The following is a 15,911-nucleotide window of genomic DNA, read 5'->3' on the forward strand; positions in this document are numbered from 1 at the left end:
GAACCTGGGTAAGCTTCTGGAGAGGCCCTGGTCGATCTCGAAGGATTCAGCCGAGGGGGAGCGAGGCAGTGACCCTTCCCCCAAGGTGAAGGCCTCAAGCGCGCCCAAGGTGGTGAAGGCCTTGATTCACCCGGCTAAGGCCTCTATCGAGGGAGTCACGGCGACCCTGGCAAAGCCTGTGGAGGCGACCTTGGGGCCCAGAGTTTCCCTGCCACCGTGGAGGGAATCCGTGAAGACCCCGGTGGAAAAAGAGGGGGGGGTGGTGGCCATTACGGACACAGATTCAGCCTCTGAGGAGGAGCTTGGTGGAAACCATGAAGAACCTCAACGAGAGGTTCGAGAAGGTACGATCCCACGGGAGGGATCCCGAAGAGGTGGTCAAAGAAAGCGACGGTGGCGCCGACGAGACCCCAGTGGAGGAGCAGCCTTCTCTCCCGTCGCAGCCATTGCCTGAGCCTCAGGACAACTCGGCAGCCATTTTGATGGCAATCCAAACCTTATGCACGGAGATAAGGACGAGATTACCACGTACCCCGGCGGACGATCCAGAACTGGGCCTGTCGGGAAGCCCTCCAAACAAGCGGAGGAGAATTCATCCCTCCCCGCCCTTCATGCCCCCACGACCTGTGGAGCCCTCATCCCCCTCACCGGATCCCAGGGATGACACGGTGATGGACACGACGACGGGGACGGATGACGACGATGGTGACGACGGGACGGACCTTCCATCACCACTCCCTCGGCTCCTTTCACGCCATGATCACCAGGGCATCCAAGCTCTTCCAGCTCTGCCCGAGGAACAGAAGGAGGAGCGTTTCCTCTATCAATGGCGAGAGGCCAATAGAAAGACGGTCCTCGCGGTACCGTTACTCGACGATATCTGGGACGAGGGACTTGCGATCCTGAAGCACCCATCCACGACGCCTGCCAAGAGGGACAGGTACGAGAAGAAGTACCGGGTCCCCGACGCTGCCCCTTTGTGCCTCAAGGCTCAACCTATGCCGGATAATGTCGTCTCAGCGGCGGCCAAGAAGAAGGCGGTGGGGGCGACAGCCTCAACCTCTACTTCCCCACCTGACGGCGAGGGTAAGAAATTGGACGCAATGGCGCAACGGGTCATCTCGTCGGCGGCGACGACAATTAAGGCGGACAACACCTTAGCCATTGTGGCCCGTTACGACAGGGAGCTGTGGTACAAGATAGCTCCCCTACTGGACTTCCTACCAGAGGACAAGAGGGAGGAGGACCTGGAGATTCTGCAGGAAGATGAGGTGGCGTCGAACCACGCCATAACGGTGGCAACGAACATTGCCGACACCGGTTTTCGCCAGTCAGGCAACGGTGTTTGCCTTCGATGACGTGGCTGGCTCAAGGTGACAGACTTCCATCAGGACGTGCAGACCAGGGTTTTGGACATGCCGTTCGACGGCAACAACCTGTTTGGGAAAATGGCGGATGAGTCGCTGCAGGCCATCAAAGCCGACACAGTGACGGCCCGAGCCCTGGGAGTCTTTCAGCAACCACAGCCCTTTCGGAGCGCCAGAGGCAGACAGGGGGCCTCCAAGGAATCAGGCGGTGGCTCCTCTATGTACCGCTAGGCGGCCCGCTCCTCGTCCCAGGAGGCTTACAGGGGTCGCGGCAAGCAAGGAGGATCTCGGCGCCGCCTCCAAGCAAGATTGAACCGGGCGTAGCATCGGCCCCCACTGAAGCACCCCCCGGTGGGAGGCCGGCTGGCGAAGTTCGTCAGCGTGTGGGAGTCCATCTCCACCGACCGTTGGGTGCTGGATGCCCTGGCCCACGGGCACACTCTAGAATTCCAAAAGAAGTGTCCCTGCATTCCTCGCGTGGCCAGGAAGGAAAATTACATCCGTCAACTGTTGTTGGAGGTAAAGGCGAAAGGTGCCATCGAGCTCCTCCCCAAGAGGCTCCTGGGCTCCAGAGTATACTCAAGATACTTCCTCGTCAGAAAGAAGACAGGCGGTTGGCGCCCCATCCTGGACCTACGTCGGTTGAACAAATACATCAAGGCACAGAAGTTCAGGATGGTCACTCTCCAGCACGTGCTGGGACAGCTGGAGGAGGGCAACTTCCTGTCATCGTTGCACTTGGAGGATGCTTACTTCCACATCCCCATCCTAAAACGACACCGAAAGTTCCTCAGATTCGTAGTCCAAGGACGCCACTACCAATTCAGAGCTCTGCCATTCGGATTGAAGTCAGCACCCAGGGTGTTCAAGTGCCTAGCACCAGTGGTGGTGCGGATGAGCCTGCAGGGGATCCACATCTACCCCTACCTGGACGACTGGCTCATCCGTGCAAGGACAAGAGAACTCGCCGTCGAGCACACGGCGAGACCGTCCGCTTACTCACTGAGCTGGGTTTCTCCATCAACTACCCAAAATCCCATTTGATTCCGTCGCAGGTGGCACTGTTTCTGGGAGCGAAGCTCGATACAGTGGAACGATTGGCGTCTCCGTCGGAGGAAAGGACGAAGGCCATCTTAGGCAAGGTGCAGCGCCTGCTAGCCACGGACGTGGCCAGGGTGAGATCCATCAAGTCCCTCCTCGGTATGATGTCCTCATGCATCTATCTAACGCGCCTGTGCAGGCTACGATGCGTCCTCTACAGGAGTTCCTCGATGCCCGCTGGATGCAAGCGGCGGGCAGCTTCGAAGACAAGATCCCGCTCAATGCGGTTTTCTGTCGGACGATCCAGTGGTGGGGCACCCGTGCACACCTCACAGCGGGCACGGACTTCCAGACCCCGGCACACCAGGAGACAGTGAAAACGGACGCCTCCCTGGAGGGATGGGGTGCACACACCGGAGATCTCCACGCAAGAGGCCTTTGGCTCCCGGAGGAGAGGTCTCTCCACATCAGCATCTTGGAGCTCCGCGACGTGTTCTGGCCGCTCAAGTCGTTCCTCCCTTCCCTCAAGGCCAAGGTCGTGAGGATCTTCACCGACAACACCACCACGATGTTCGACATCCGGAAGCAGGGAGGCACCAGACCCCCAGCCCTATCCAGGGAGGCCCAGAATCTGTGTCACTGGGCCGTCGCCCAGGGGATGTTTCTGGTTCCCTTCCATCTGGCAGGAATAAAAAACACCATCGCCGACTCACTCAGCAGGGAGCTGCGCTCGTGCCATGAGTGAGCACTACACCAGGATCAAGTGGATCGGCTCTTCCAATGATGGGGCGAACCCCAGATCGACCTGTTTGCGGCGACGGCGACGAACTCCAAGTGCCAGAGGTTCGCCAGCAGGTTCCCCCAGCTGAGGAGCATGGGCGATGCTTTCTCGTTCCCCTGGGACGGCCTGTTCCTGTATGCGTTTCCTCCGTTGGCTCTGCTGCTTCGACTCATCAGCCAGCTCAAGAGGTCCCAGTGCAAGATGATCCTCGTCGCACCGGCGTGGCCGAGACAGATCTGGTTCCCGGACCTTCTGGACCTCTCAGCGTCCCCACCAGGCAAGCTGTCAACGGACGCAGATCTTCTCTCCAGAGAGGGAGGCGCTATTCTTCATCACAACCCGGAGTCGCTGAACTTGCAGGCCTGGCTCCTGCAGCACTAGAGTTTGGAGGGAACGATATCCCAGCTGACTGCAGAGAGGTTCTTGCAAAGGCCAGGGCGTCCTCAACTCTGAAGTGCTACGGACATAAGTGGAAGAGGTTCTCTGTTTGGTGCCAGGCACAGAAGATCAACCCTCTACGTATTACGGCACCTCAAGTGCTACCATACCTACTGTCGCTGGCCAAAGCTGGACTAGCTCATGCTTCCATCAAGATACATCTGGCAGCGATCTCCCGTTACACCAGAACTGCAAGACGGCCGTCCTTGTGGTCTCATCGACTGGTGAAGGAATTTATGAAGTGACTGTTCCGATCATTCCCGCCGGTGAAGGCTCCAGCCCCGGCGTGGGAGCTCAACGTGGTGCTGACCAGGCTCATGGGGCCACCATTCGAGCCTTTGCATTCGGCTCCGTTGAAGTTCCTGTCGTGGAAGACAGCATTCCTTGTGGCCATCACCTCCGCACGATGCGTAGGAGAGATTCAGGCCCTATCCTGCAAGCCTCCATACTTGACTTTTCACGATACGAGGGTGGGTCTGAGGACGCACCCATCTTTCATGCCCAAGGTGCCGTCGGACTTCCATCTTAACGAGCCCTGGGTGTTGCCAGTTTTCTTTCCGTCGCCTTCGTTGCCGGCCGAGAGGACTTTGCACTCATTGAATGTAGCTAGAGCAATTAAGTTCTACGTGGACCGAACGAAGAGTTTTCAGAAGAAATCACAGCTGTTTGTGAACTTTGGACCTGTGAACCAAGGGAAGGCTCTCTCGAAGGCTTCCATTTCCAGATGGCTCTCCGGCTGCATCATGCACTGTCATCGGTTGGCCAACCGACCGTTGCCCGGCCGTTCGAGAGCCCATTCGACCAGAGCGATCGCTGCTACTATGGCGTTCTTGTCTGGTGTGCCCCTGCTGGACATCTGCAGGGCTGCTACGTGGCGGTCGGTGCACACCTTCACGAGATTCTACTGCGTCGACCGGGATTCCAGGGAGGAATCCAGAGTCAGCCAAGCAGTGCTGCGCAACCTGTTCGCCTGAAGATGGGCCTGGTGAGGAGGTAAGAGTTGCTTAATGTTGAGTTTATGTAATGCTTAATGTTGAGCCTTTTGCCACCTCCCGTGGTTGTGCATGTGTGTACTGCTATGTATTCTTATATTCATGAGCATGTGAATCCATGCCAGACCCCATGCTGGAAAAGGAACAAGTTACTTACCTGTAACTGTTGTTCTCCAGCATGGGTATGGCATGGATTCACATGCGAACACTCCCTCCTTCCCCTCTGCGACTCTTCACTTGGTCATACTACCACTTTACGTGCTACCAAATCTGAGGATGGCTGCCAGGGGAGGGGCTTAGCGAGAGGGCAGTCATTGGCTGGGGGCAGTATGACCCAGAGACCAGTGATTGGTTACTACTAAGAAAGACAGTTCAGAAACGAAATTGATACTGATTTTTTCTTTACCGAGGATTCCCAGCCTGACGACAGGGAATATTCATGAGCATGTGAATCCATGCCAGACCCCTGCTGGAGAACAACAGTTACAGGTAAGTAACTTGTTCCTACTTTGCTGAAAATCCGGGGCTGTCACACTGTCCATCGCCAGCTAGCCTGAACCGTTTGCCAGAGAATGTCCTTTCAATAGACATTAGTTCAATTTTCCAGGCTTGACTAATAGCGGGGAATAAACATTCTCTTTTATATTTGTAGTACTGCGTTTTAGAAAGGAACTGAAGTCCAACAAATTGACAGAAACTGGACCACTTACTAAAAGTAGAGCCACTGAAAGGTAAAGCTGCTGCACACAGTAGATTTCCAGCTGGCACTTTGCCTAGCATCGGTTGAGCGAACAATGAAAATGTACCATGGAGCTGGGCACAAGCGGCTTGGAGTTTCAGGTTAGTGCCTTGTGATACACGAATCACATTCACCAATGGCTCCCCGCATATTTTCCCCCTCACCGGATGGACACATTTCAGCATCAGTATAATCTCTACCAGGCAGCTGTCGAATACAATGTATTTGTGCTCCTTTATTAGACTATCGTCCTGCATGAATGTGGTTTGTGACTGATGTGGACAATTTGGCCAAACTGGACACACTGAAGTCGAGATCTTTGGCAAATTCCTCGTTCAAATGCGTAGAAGCTTCGGTCTCTGTTAATTCCACTTGCGTTATTTGCACACGAATTGGAGAAACCATCAATGTCGATTGTTTATAGGGTGGCCCTTTTTTTGCGGGCGTAGATTGTGTGAAGTGGCCAGTGAGTAATTCAAAAGCATCTTCCTTATATTCAGTTTCATCTTCATCTTGTCGAGTTCTCACATTGTAGTAATGGCCCAACAACACTTTGCTTGCTTCGCCAGTATCATTCAATTATTTTTCTGGCCATTGGGCATAAGCATCTCTAGTCTGCTTATTGACTGGACAACGCTGCACCTCAAATAATAGTTACTCCATGGTGAAACCTGTTTGGCAAGCAGCATCTTTGGTTTCATTTGTTGTCTGTGTCTTTATACTTCTTTTCCTTCTGGTACTCTACATGTTCAATGTAAATCCAACACACAGTATATAGCACTTTAGATAATAAAATATGTTATGAAGACAATCCCAGCCCAAAACACTTTTATTAAACAAAATTGTTTGTAATTTACCCTTGTTTTCTTGATTTTCTGTGAAACCGTGTTCTTCACTGTAACGACCTCACAAGCAAGCTGGTCCACCACATTTGATCCATGTGCCTCCTTTTCTAATTCCCGACGTTGTATACATTCCTTGAATAGAATATTCATTAAAAAAACAAAAGTCAATCATATTTGAACTGAGTCTTTCATCACACACATCGCTTACATACATTCCCTCGTATACAGTGTACATCATTTTGTCAAAATAGACATTTCGAATTTCACCTGATTGATGGCAAGTCTACTCGATAAGAGATCACCGTGCAAAACCTACTGATTGTAATGTTGCACTGAAGCATTTTGCATTGTATTCTGCATTAGGGTAGAAATTGTAACGTTAGAACTGAAATGATAAGAGTTTGAAACACTGCACGTTTATATGAATGTCACTGTCTAATAGAGCTGATGTAGGATTTAATTTCTTTCATTCAAGGGAACTGTTAGTACTCATACCTCAAACTCTGGACCAGCTGCAAAGAATGATGTAATTGTATTCGAAGTACCAGCATCCCGCTGTAACACAGTACTTGTTTTAGTATGGATGAAAACCGTGAAATTGAACAGAGACAATAGGATGCAGACAATGGTACATATAAATAGAAACCCATGAATTAAACCTTATTTCTGATGCCTTTTAAGCTGCTTAGATTCACATGCTGTGCATATGGTCTGACATCCAGTGGTAACCGCAGAGTAGTGCATCTCTTCTTTCGAGGACCGAAAGGGGACGTCGGCATAGGCGTGTCTGTAACACTATCCCTATCATGACGTGTAGTGTACCCAAAATCCCTCACGCGCTGAGGTCCCTCGGATTGTTTTTTTCTGCCCAGTTAACTGGACGCCCTATAGCGGGGCTCTTACATAAGAGACATTGGGCATCATTGCGACCCTAGCGGATTAGGTTTAAACAGCGCCGGTAAAGCTGCCGGTGCCGTTAAACCCATTCCGCACTATTACGAGGTCCGCTCTGGATGCCTGGTCAGACCAGACATCCTTTGCGGGTCCCGCGAGGGGACCAGGGAGCTAACAATGGGCCCGTTATTAACAGGCCGGTTGTTAGCTCCCTTCCCATTCCCATTGAGCCCTATGGGGGCTCAAATGGGAAAGGGGATGGTCTGGGTTCCCTGAATGGGGAAATACCAGGCCCTCCAAAGTCGAAATGGCCCGATATTTCCCCATTCAGGGACCACAGACCCGGACCCGAGTTTGGAGGCTCATGGTTTATCTTATACTGACTTGTCGGTTATTCCCCGTTAAGTCACTTCGGTCACAAGAACAACTTCGATGAAGACTGCAGGGGATTTGTCTACGGTGGTGGATTTCAGCGCCTATGCTCCGGCAGCCGAAGCTTCCACGTGGTCGGGCCCTCTGGCCAACCTTTACAATAGGGAGAGTGGGGTCGGGGTGGCCATATTTTCGGTATGTCTTTCCTCTTTCCCCCTCTTTACCCTTTAGGTCTGGTCATCTTCCCCTTTTGCTATGGAAAGGACTCCTTTAAGGTTCTGCCCTAAGTGTAGGGTCAGATATCCTTGGAAGGAAGAACACAGGACGTGCAATGCCTGTCTCCCCTTAGATCACGACGAGAAGCGGTGTGCGGCTTGTAAACTCCTTCGGCCTAAGACCAAGGAGCGCCTTGTAAAGCGGTGGGTATGTCGCGGGTGGAATCCCCTTCCCCCACCGCCACACCCGCTGAAAGTGACGGGGGCACCTCGGATGACCAAACATCCGTTGCGGATGTGATAGACCTCGAGGCGCACACTTCTAGGTCCGCCACTCCTGTCCGCGACCCTTTAAGGCCTGACTCTGGTCTCGCTTCAGGGACAACACCCGGCGACAGGGTCGTACAAGTGCATTTCACTAAGCACACAACCCCTACACCTATTTCTACGGGTACTTAGAAGAAGGTGAAAGCGCCAGCAGGGCCGTCAAAAATTTTGGCACATTCCTCGGATCGTACAGATCCAAAGCCTTCCCTGCATCTTGCGACTGGGCATTTGAAAACAAATAAGGGCGCTACCCCTAAATCAGGTTTACACGTCGCAGCACGGAAATCCGACGCTACGGCGGTCCCAAAGGTCGCGGTAGGCCCAAAAATCTCAACTAGGCCTCAAGTCGAAAAACCTACCGCTAGTTCCTCTAACGCAGCAGAAGGCAACACACCTACCGATAGACCATCGGAACCACTATCTCACGCTGATTCAGCGATAATCGAAGACCGCATCGAGAGAATTACTTCGGCGGTTGGGCTTAGTCCTGTTACGCCGAAAAACATGGGGCAGGCCGCGGACAAAACTCTTGGATACGCCATGGTGCACCGATTCTCACGATATCTATGAGGACAGTCAAGAGCCTCTTTCCAACATCGTGAGAGACAATTTTCGGCGCCATTGGGCGAAAGATGACGTTTTTCAACCCATAGGCGCTTCTGGGTCCTCTAAAGGGACAAGAGAGAAATTTGAAGGGTGTATGGGGTGTTTTTCTGAACATCCGTCCCCGAAAAGGTCTCATGGAGAGCCTAATCTTCAATCTACTTCACATTTCCAAGAAGATCAGCCTTCTGTCCCCATCCAGCATGAAGACATCGTCCAGATGAACACTTATAGGGACATTCACGATGAAGATGAAGATGAAGAACCTTCCTTCCTACAGAATTACGAAGAGGAACAGGCAGATGCCATGGACAATTGGGAAGAAACCCAGCAAGGGGGAACAGACCCATGGAAGCTTCCCCATCAAGATCAGGACACTGAACTATTGTGCCTAGCTTCCCCTCCGTCCATTCCGGCTCGCCAAGCCTCGCCTGTAGACGACCAGATTGCCTTCAATTCCACATTAAAGAAGGCAGCTGAGCATTTTCAAATCTCTACTCAAGAGGCAGTCCCAGGACTTTGTAGAGGATATTCTTAAGGAGAATCCTCCCTCTACCCAGGCCATTCCCCTCCTTAATTCCATCAAGAGAAGATTGGCTCCCTCCCTGCTGTCACCAGCTCAAACCCGGGCAGTGAACCCAAGAGTTTAAAAGGAATTTCGGCCAGTTCCTTCGGAACCACAATACATTAAAGGACACGGCGCCCCTGATTCTCTGGTGGTGACTACCACCCGGAAAAGGGCAGGAATACCCCTTGCCACGGGGGAGGCACCTCCGGATAGGGAATCCAAGAGGCTGTATGCCTTAGGCAAGCGAGTCACCTCAGCTGCCGCATATACCACGTGTATAGCAAGTAATACTACGCTGTTGGCGGGTTATGCTGACGCTCAGTGGAACCTACTTCAGGAAGGCCTCCAGGAGGTCCCAGAACCTGTCAAGTCCAAGCTTCTCTCTATTGTGGCCGAAGGAAGGCAGGTGAACCAGAATGTGATAAAGAACACTCTGGATACGACTGAAACAGCAGGCAGGGGTCTGGCCCAAGGGACCCTACTCAAAAGGCACGCTTGGCTGCAGTCCGCATTGTTTAAGCCCGAAACACAGGCCTCGCTCATTAATAAACCGAATGAAGAAGCTAACCTCTTCGTAAAGGCGGTCGATGAGGCCTTAGAAACAGCCAAAAAAGGTCATGAGACTCTTAAGTCTCTGCAACAAATCACTCAAAGACCTTCCCCCCCAGAGAGGAAATAACTCTCGGCGGACCTTTTTGAGGGCAGTCCCGTGCAAGTCAGAAAAACTATGGTACGGGGAACTTCAATACCGGACAAACATCAGGAAGCCCCGCATACTACCCTCCAAGGGGTCAGCGACGCAGCAAAGCCAGAGGTAGAGGCCACAATCCTAAAGGAGCCGCAGCATGCGGTCAGAAATGACCATCAGATCCAGGTTCCGTGCATAATACATTTGCGTAATATAAAAGCGAAATAAAACTACCTGATAGGCGCTAGAAGTTGTTGTTGACTCCGGAAAAGAAATTGATGCAGAATCTTGCTCCTTCATTTTCACTGCATTGTCACGAAGTGGTAAAAGGGAAAATTAGATTTGCATTAGATGTGTGGGAAGATCCATCTCTCAATGCTATGAACTTCTGCAAGTCTGTATGGCTCACCATTCGTATACTGGATGGGTCAGTGATGTCGTCACTAGCGAGGGTCTGTGCTTCAGTCAATATGCTCACCTAAAAGAATTGACATGTGAAGCAACCTATTACGAAAAGATTATGCTTATTTCGAAGGGCATTATGGCATAGTTTCTATGTTCATAATTAGTTTCTGATGCTCCTAAAACCAGGCACAGATGTGTGGCAAAATGGGGTATAGTTATAAAGCAATACAATCTGCTAAATATGCAAAATTATAGTAAGAAAAATGTACACCAAAAGCAAAAATCTGTTCATGTAGTTAGCTGTTCAGTACCCCAAGGCCTACAGCTAATTAATCATCCGGAACTCACCTGGTCCCGCGTGTGCATCAATAGAGTTGGAATTGCATTTGGAAGCAATTTACGAGACAATCTGAGTTGATTCTTTTTAGTGCACTGCGATTGGTTGTACATATCCGGGGTAAAGTGCAGGCTGCAGATGCGGAATCGATTGGCCCTCAAGTCCCCCAAGACATCCTGGGCTCGACTTTCAAGCTCGCCCGGCGGAAATCCACAATATCTGACCCATTCTTTTATTAGATCTATATTCCTCAGGAATCGATGCATTATTGTGCCCTTAGGTTTATCATGGGTCTTAGAACGGCAACCGTAAACCATACAAGCAGGCATTCTTGAAAAATCTGTAAAATAAAAAGTACACATAGTCACAAAAATGTTTTGCATGAATGCGTGAGAAAGATGGAATTATAGCAAAGTTTTCTATGCAATGTTTGTTTTGGTCACAGAAGCAAAAACTGTGTAGCCTAGTCGAATATACACTAGGATAACTTTCATACAGAATTGATTGATGTGACGCAAATCGTAACATGTTACTCGTCCGTTGAATGTACTTTCATGCATCAAAAGGAAACATGCTTATAAACATGGTACATGAAGGATGCAATTCTATCCCAATTGACACTACTGACATTTGCTATATATCGAGAACAGAACAAATTAAACAGAAGACAATTGTAATAGAGATGATTAGGTGACCTTCCCTTACCTTGACTAATAAACAATTAGATTCAGCAAGCAGGGTAGTTAGTAGCAGGAGAACAGGTAGCGCGATCAAGAGTTGACTTCCAGTGCTCACAGATGTTCTGAGGTAGCACGATCACGAGCTGACTTGCAGTGCTCACAGATGTTCTCAGGATAAATATCAAGGGGGATATAAAGAATTAGAAATGTGGGTGTGTATGTGAATGAGTGATGTGTTTATGGTGTTGTCTTATGCAGATTGCTGGGGTGCGGTCTGCTTCAGGGGGGCATGGCTGGAGACACAGACTCTGGGGAGGCTATGTGTACAATGGCACCTGCACGCAAGATACCTTTGAAGCGTACATGGTGTTTGGCACCTTGACCGTTCACATCCTGCCAGCCCCCTCAGGAGGGCACGGCCACAGGTGCAAACTGCCATTGATAGTGGAGTGGGGATGGATGGGCATGGGGCGTGCAGAAAAGGTCTGGAACACTGCTGAATGGAGACACACTTATGTGGATTGCAGGGGCGCGGTCTGCTTCAGGCGAGCATGCCTGGAGACACGGGGTCTGGGGAGGCCATGTGAGTAATGGCCCCTGCGCGTAAGATACCTTTGAAGTGTACATGGTGTTTGGCACCTTGGCCGTTCCCATCCTGCCAGCCCCCCCGGGAGGGCACGGCCACAGGTGCGAACTACCATTGATACTGGAGGGGAGGATGAAGGGGTATGGGGCGTGCAGAAAATTGCTGGAACACTGCTGAATGGAGACACACTTATGTGGATTGCAGGAGCACAGCCTGCTTCAGGGCAGCCTGCCCGGAGACAAGGGGTCTGGGCAGGCCATGTAAGCAATGGCCCCTGCGCGGAAGATAACCGTTAAGTGTACATGGCGTTTGGCACCTTGGCCGTTCCCATCCTGCCAGGAGAAGTGAGCGTTACCATAATTCACTGAAAAATTTAACAACTATTCAATAAAGTTCTGTTGTATTTTATTTTGTTGCTGATGTTGATGGCACAAATGTACTACACATTGTATACTTTGGGTTGCAGCACAGTGTGGGAACATCCCCTGTACTGACCGCTGTCACTGGGGAATTTGTCTCGAATGGCACCAACGGCACAGGCGGGTATTACTCGTCGAACGCGGTATCCAAGCCTCCCATGAAGCCACCATGTAAACGCATGATAGACCACCAGCCTGTACCACCTGTGGAAGAGAAACATACAAACTGTATTTAAATGAACATGATAAGTTTACAAACCTTATTTTAAAATGCAATCTTGTATCCTATGGCATAGTTGCCAGTACAAATTTTACTTCATGGATCAAACAACTTGGGCTTTAAAGTGTAGACACATTACAAAAGTGAACAACTATGCATTACATAACGTTTGGGGCACAGAGAAATATTGTTTCTTGGTTGTATGTGAAAGACACATAAGATGGCCACTAAGATGGCCACTAAGATTTCCCCACATCGCGAGTGATGTATAGAATTGCAAGACTATATTCTTTTGGCATTGATAGATCAAAGTTACGACAATATAGGAGACAAACATGAAATGTTTGTGGCCTAAGTGACATCACATCTAAAGTACACTTAATCGTTACTTGGATTGCGGGGGCGAACTGTTGCGCGAAGTTCATGCATAAGCACCATCATAATCATCAACACAGACCCGACAAGCATCCAGAGTTTTCTCTGCAGCAGCAGTTCTCCTCGGTTGGCATGACCTTGCACTGATTGCAGGTACACCAGGTGGAAAAGTCTTCCATGCAACTAGGCTAAGGCTCTTGATCCGGTTATTCGTCCTCCCAGCTGTCGGCCGAAGCCCCATCGTTTCCGTAACTTTCTCTATCGACTAATTCTGCCTCGGAATACTCCGTCTCGTACTGGTAGGGCTGTATTGTTGCCATTATACGACAAAATTCAAATAGATAGTAATGATAGTACTAGTATCTGTTTCGCACGGGCTACGAGCAACGAAGATAACTGAACAGAGCAGAAAATGAGCCACAGGATACACAACAAAAGACAGTAAAACTATTGAAAAAGCAACTCTGATGTTGTCTGATGAGAAGCAGTCTGTTTATACTTATTGAGGAAAGAGGCGTCCTGCCATTTCCATGGAGACACGTCATTAGCTGGCGCACAGAGAACGTTGACACAAGACGTGAATTTGCATTGTGAAATGGGCCATGCCCATCGAGTGATGTCCGTTCAGCGGCAGGGATTATGATTTAGTGCCGCGAGGGCAGTGCACCTTAGAACGATGCAGCAACGGATAAGATTAGCACAAGAGGGCTTTGCCCGGTTGCCTGATTTCACATGTGTAAAAGTGAGGAAAACTAAGGTACGGTGCATAGGAAATGTTTTTACAATCGATCAACGTATGCTTAAAACCACTTGCCCGAGCGCTCGGGACAATAATATTTTTGACCGCACTATTCCTTTAAGAATAAAAGTGACAAAGTTTAAGAGTAACATTGATTTCCAAATGACACTTATCCTCTGATCTCAAACAGCAACGGAGGGAGGACGTGAACAAATCTAGCTGGCTTCACACTTGACTCATTCCGCTTTTAGGTCACAGTGAAAGACAGCAAGTATTTAACCCTTTTCTTTTTTCAAGACCTTGCAATTGCTACTTATGCAGTGTGAGATACCTAAGGGTATTCTCACTCCTATTCCCCATGGATCCTCTGCGCAGATGGCCAGGGAAAGGCCATCACTCTTGGATACTGACCCTGGGGGTGGACAAGGGATGGGGGGGGAATCACCTGGGCAGAGGGTCTTTGGGAACGGGGAGTGGGATGCCCTTGGGAGAGACATGGTACCAACCCAACTCTTCCCCAACCTTCATGGGGTATTTTGAGTCAACACTCCTGACTTCCTCCTTTATGACTCTTAAAAGTACCTAGACGAAGAAGAAGCAACCGAGAGTAATGAAGACTAGGTGCTTTTACTACTGTGGTACTGGGACGAGGAAGAGGCCCACTGAGAGTACTAGAGGTCAGACAGGGCTAATTGCAAATTCCCACATGCAGCCTGTTAAAGGGCTGCAGGTGTATAAAAAGCCCAATCAGGAATTCCTGAGAGGAGAAGCAGTGGCAGAAGAAGCAGTAGCGAGAGAAGTACTGACGGCGAAGAAGGAGTAGCAGCAGAGAGGCCAAGGGAAACAGCAGGGTTCTGTATGCCTGGAGCACACTGGCGGTTCAGGAGAGAGCGGCCCAGGAGAGAGCGGCCCAGGAGCTGGGGCTCCGTGGTACCGAAGAGCCTTGACAGGGGGGCCATGCAGAGAGGCTGCCCCTTTTCCCGGCTTTCGAAAGTGGCTGTTCTATTGGGGACAGAAGCTGACCCCGGAGTGCATGAGGGGCAGGAGGTAGAGCCCTGAGGCGGAGACCAAAAGGCTGAGAGATCATTAAATAACTGACAATACTTTACTGAGTGGTCATTTGCATGTGAAAGCACAGTATCGAAAGTCTCGGCGTGCTGGGCGCATTTAAAAACAAACTACAAAGGTGTATTACAACGGAATGAAGTAAATATGACAACAAAGTGATCTAATTGAAAACCTATATCCATTTTTGAACGCCGAACTGAACAAAAAGATATCTTAATAATTATTGAATACTGCACTGAACGAACACCATTACATATGAAGACTTGAAGATTTGTAACTTAAATAAATTCATTGTGTGCCAATTGTGAAGGCATCATGAAGTATGACACAGACAACAGACTTCAAGTTCAAACAAAAGATATTTATTAACATAAATGTTAGGATGGTTGAAGGCCTAGCTTGCTCTATGCTAAGGTGGGATTTCCATGCCTGAACAAAACTAAGGAAAGTCTGATTCAAAGAGTTCAACTTAAAAGTCTGTTTGTGTCCAAAACTCACCCTTGCCCTCACAACCTCAATTAACCAATGTGTAGCGATGTCAAAATAAAAGGAAATAGTGTTCAACTCAAAGTTCTGAGCCTCTTCCGGCTCACAGCTTACTTTCAGGTCCTCTTCCACAAGCATAAGAAAGTTCCATCTGAAAAGTCTCTAAGTTTACCTTTTCGCAATTCAAGATGAAATAGTTACAAATCAATCTTTGGGGGTTTCCCTTCCCCAACTTTTAAGTAACACAATCTAAAAGTAAAAGAGGTCTTGAGACCCCACTCTCAAGACATTCGGTATGGTTCTTTACATCTCAGGGTTCTCTTCACCAAGATTTCAATATCACTGTTTACACTTGTTTCGGTTTTCTCAAATAAATCTGTTAACACAAACACTGGGTTGACCTGACCCTCCTTCTGGCTGACCTCACCAATTCTTCTGCAGTGGTTTTTTTGAGCTGTTTCATTTTTCACCAATTAAGGAGCTCTGGTTTAGGCACAGTTGGCAGACCGCACGGTCCACCCATTACAGGTTGCGCAACCAGGATCCCTGGTCTCCTCGGCCCACATGGGTTCCTTGGCATTTGCTCCTGTGCACCAAGTCACCCTTGCTTAGTTCCATTGTTGGCCTCTTGGCTTAGTGTGTAACCTGGCACTCCTCTTGTCTCCCTTGGATAGCTTGTGGCTCTGCTACCACATATCACACACCCTTTTCCAAACCTTGGTCTTG

General features: G+C 49.7%; 1 protein-coding gene across 3 annotated transcripts in view; it reads left to right on the top strand.

Annotated features, from left to right (window-relative positions):
• HACE1 (HECT domain and ankyrin repeat containing E3 ubiquitin protein ligase 1) overlaps positions 1–15,911 on the top strand; it is an 838,224-nt gene that overhangs the window by 639,991 nt on the left and 182,322 nt on the right. The gene's annotated exons all lie outside the window — the stretch shown is intronic.

This window comes from Ambystoma mexicanum, chromosome 4p, assembly GCF_040938575.1.
Source record: "Ambystoma mexicanum isolate Mex_15411 chromosome 4p, UKY_AmexF1_1, whole genome shotgun sequence".
Lineage (NCBI taxonomy): Eukaryota > Metazoa > Chordata > Amphibia > Caudata > Ambystomatidae > Ambystoma > Ambystoma mexicanum.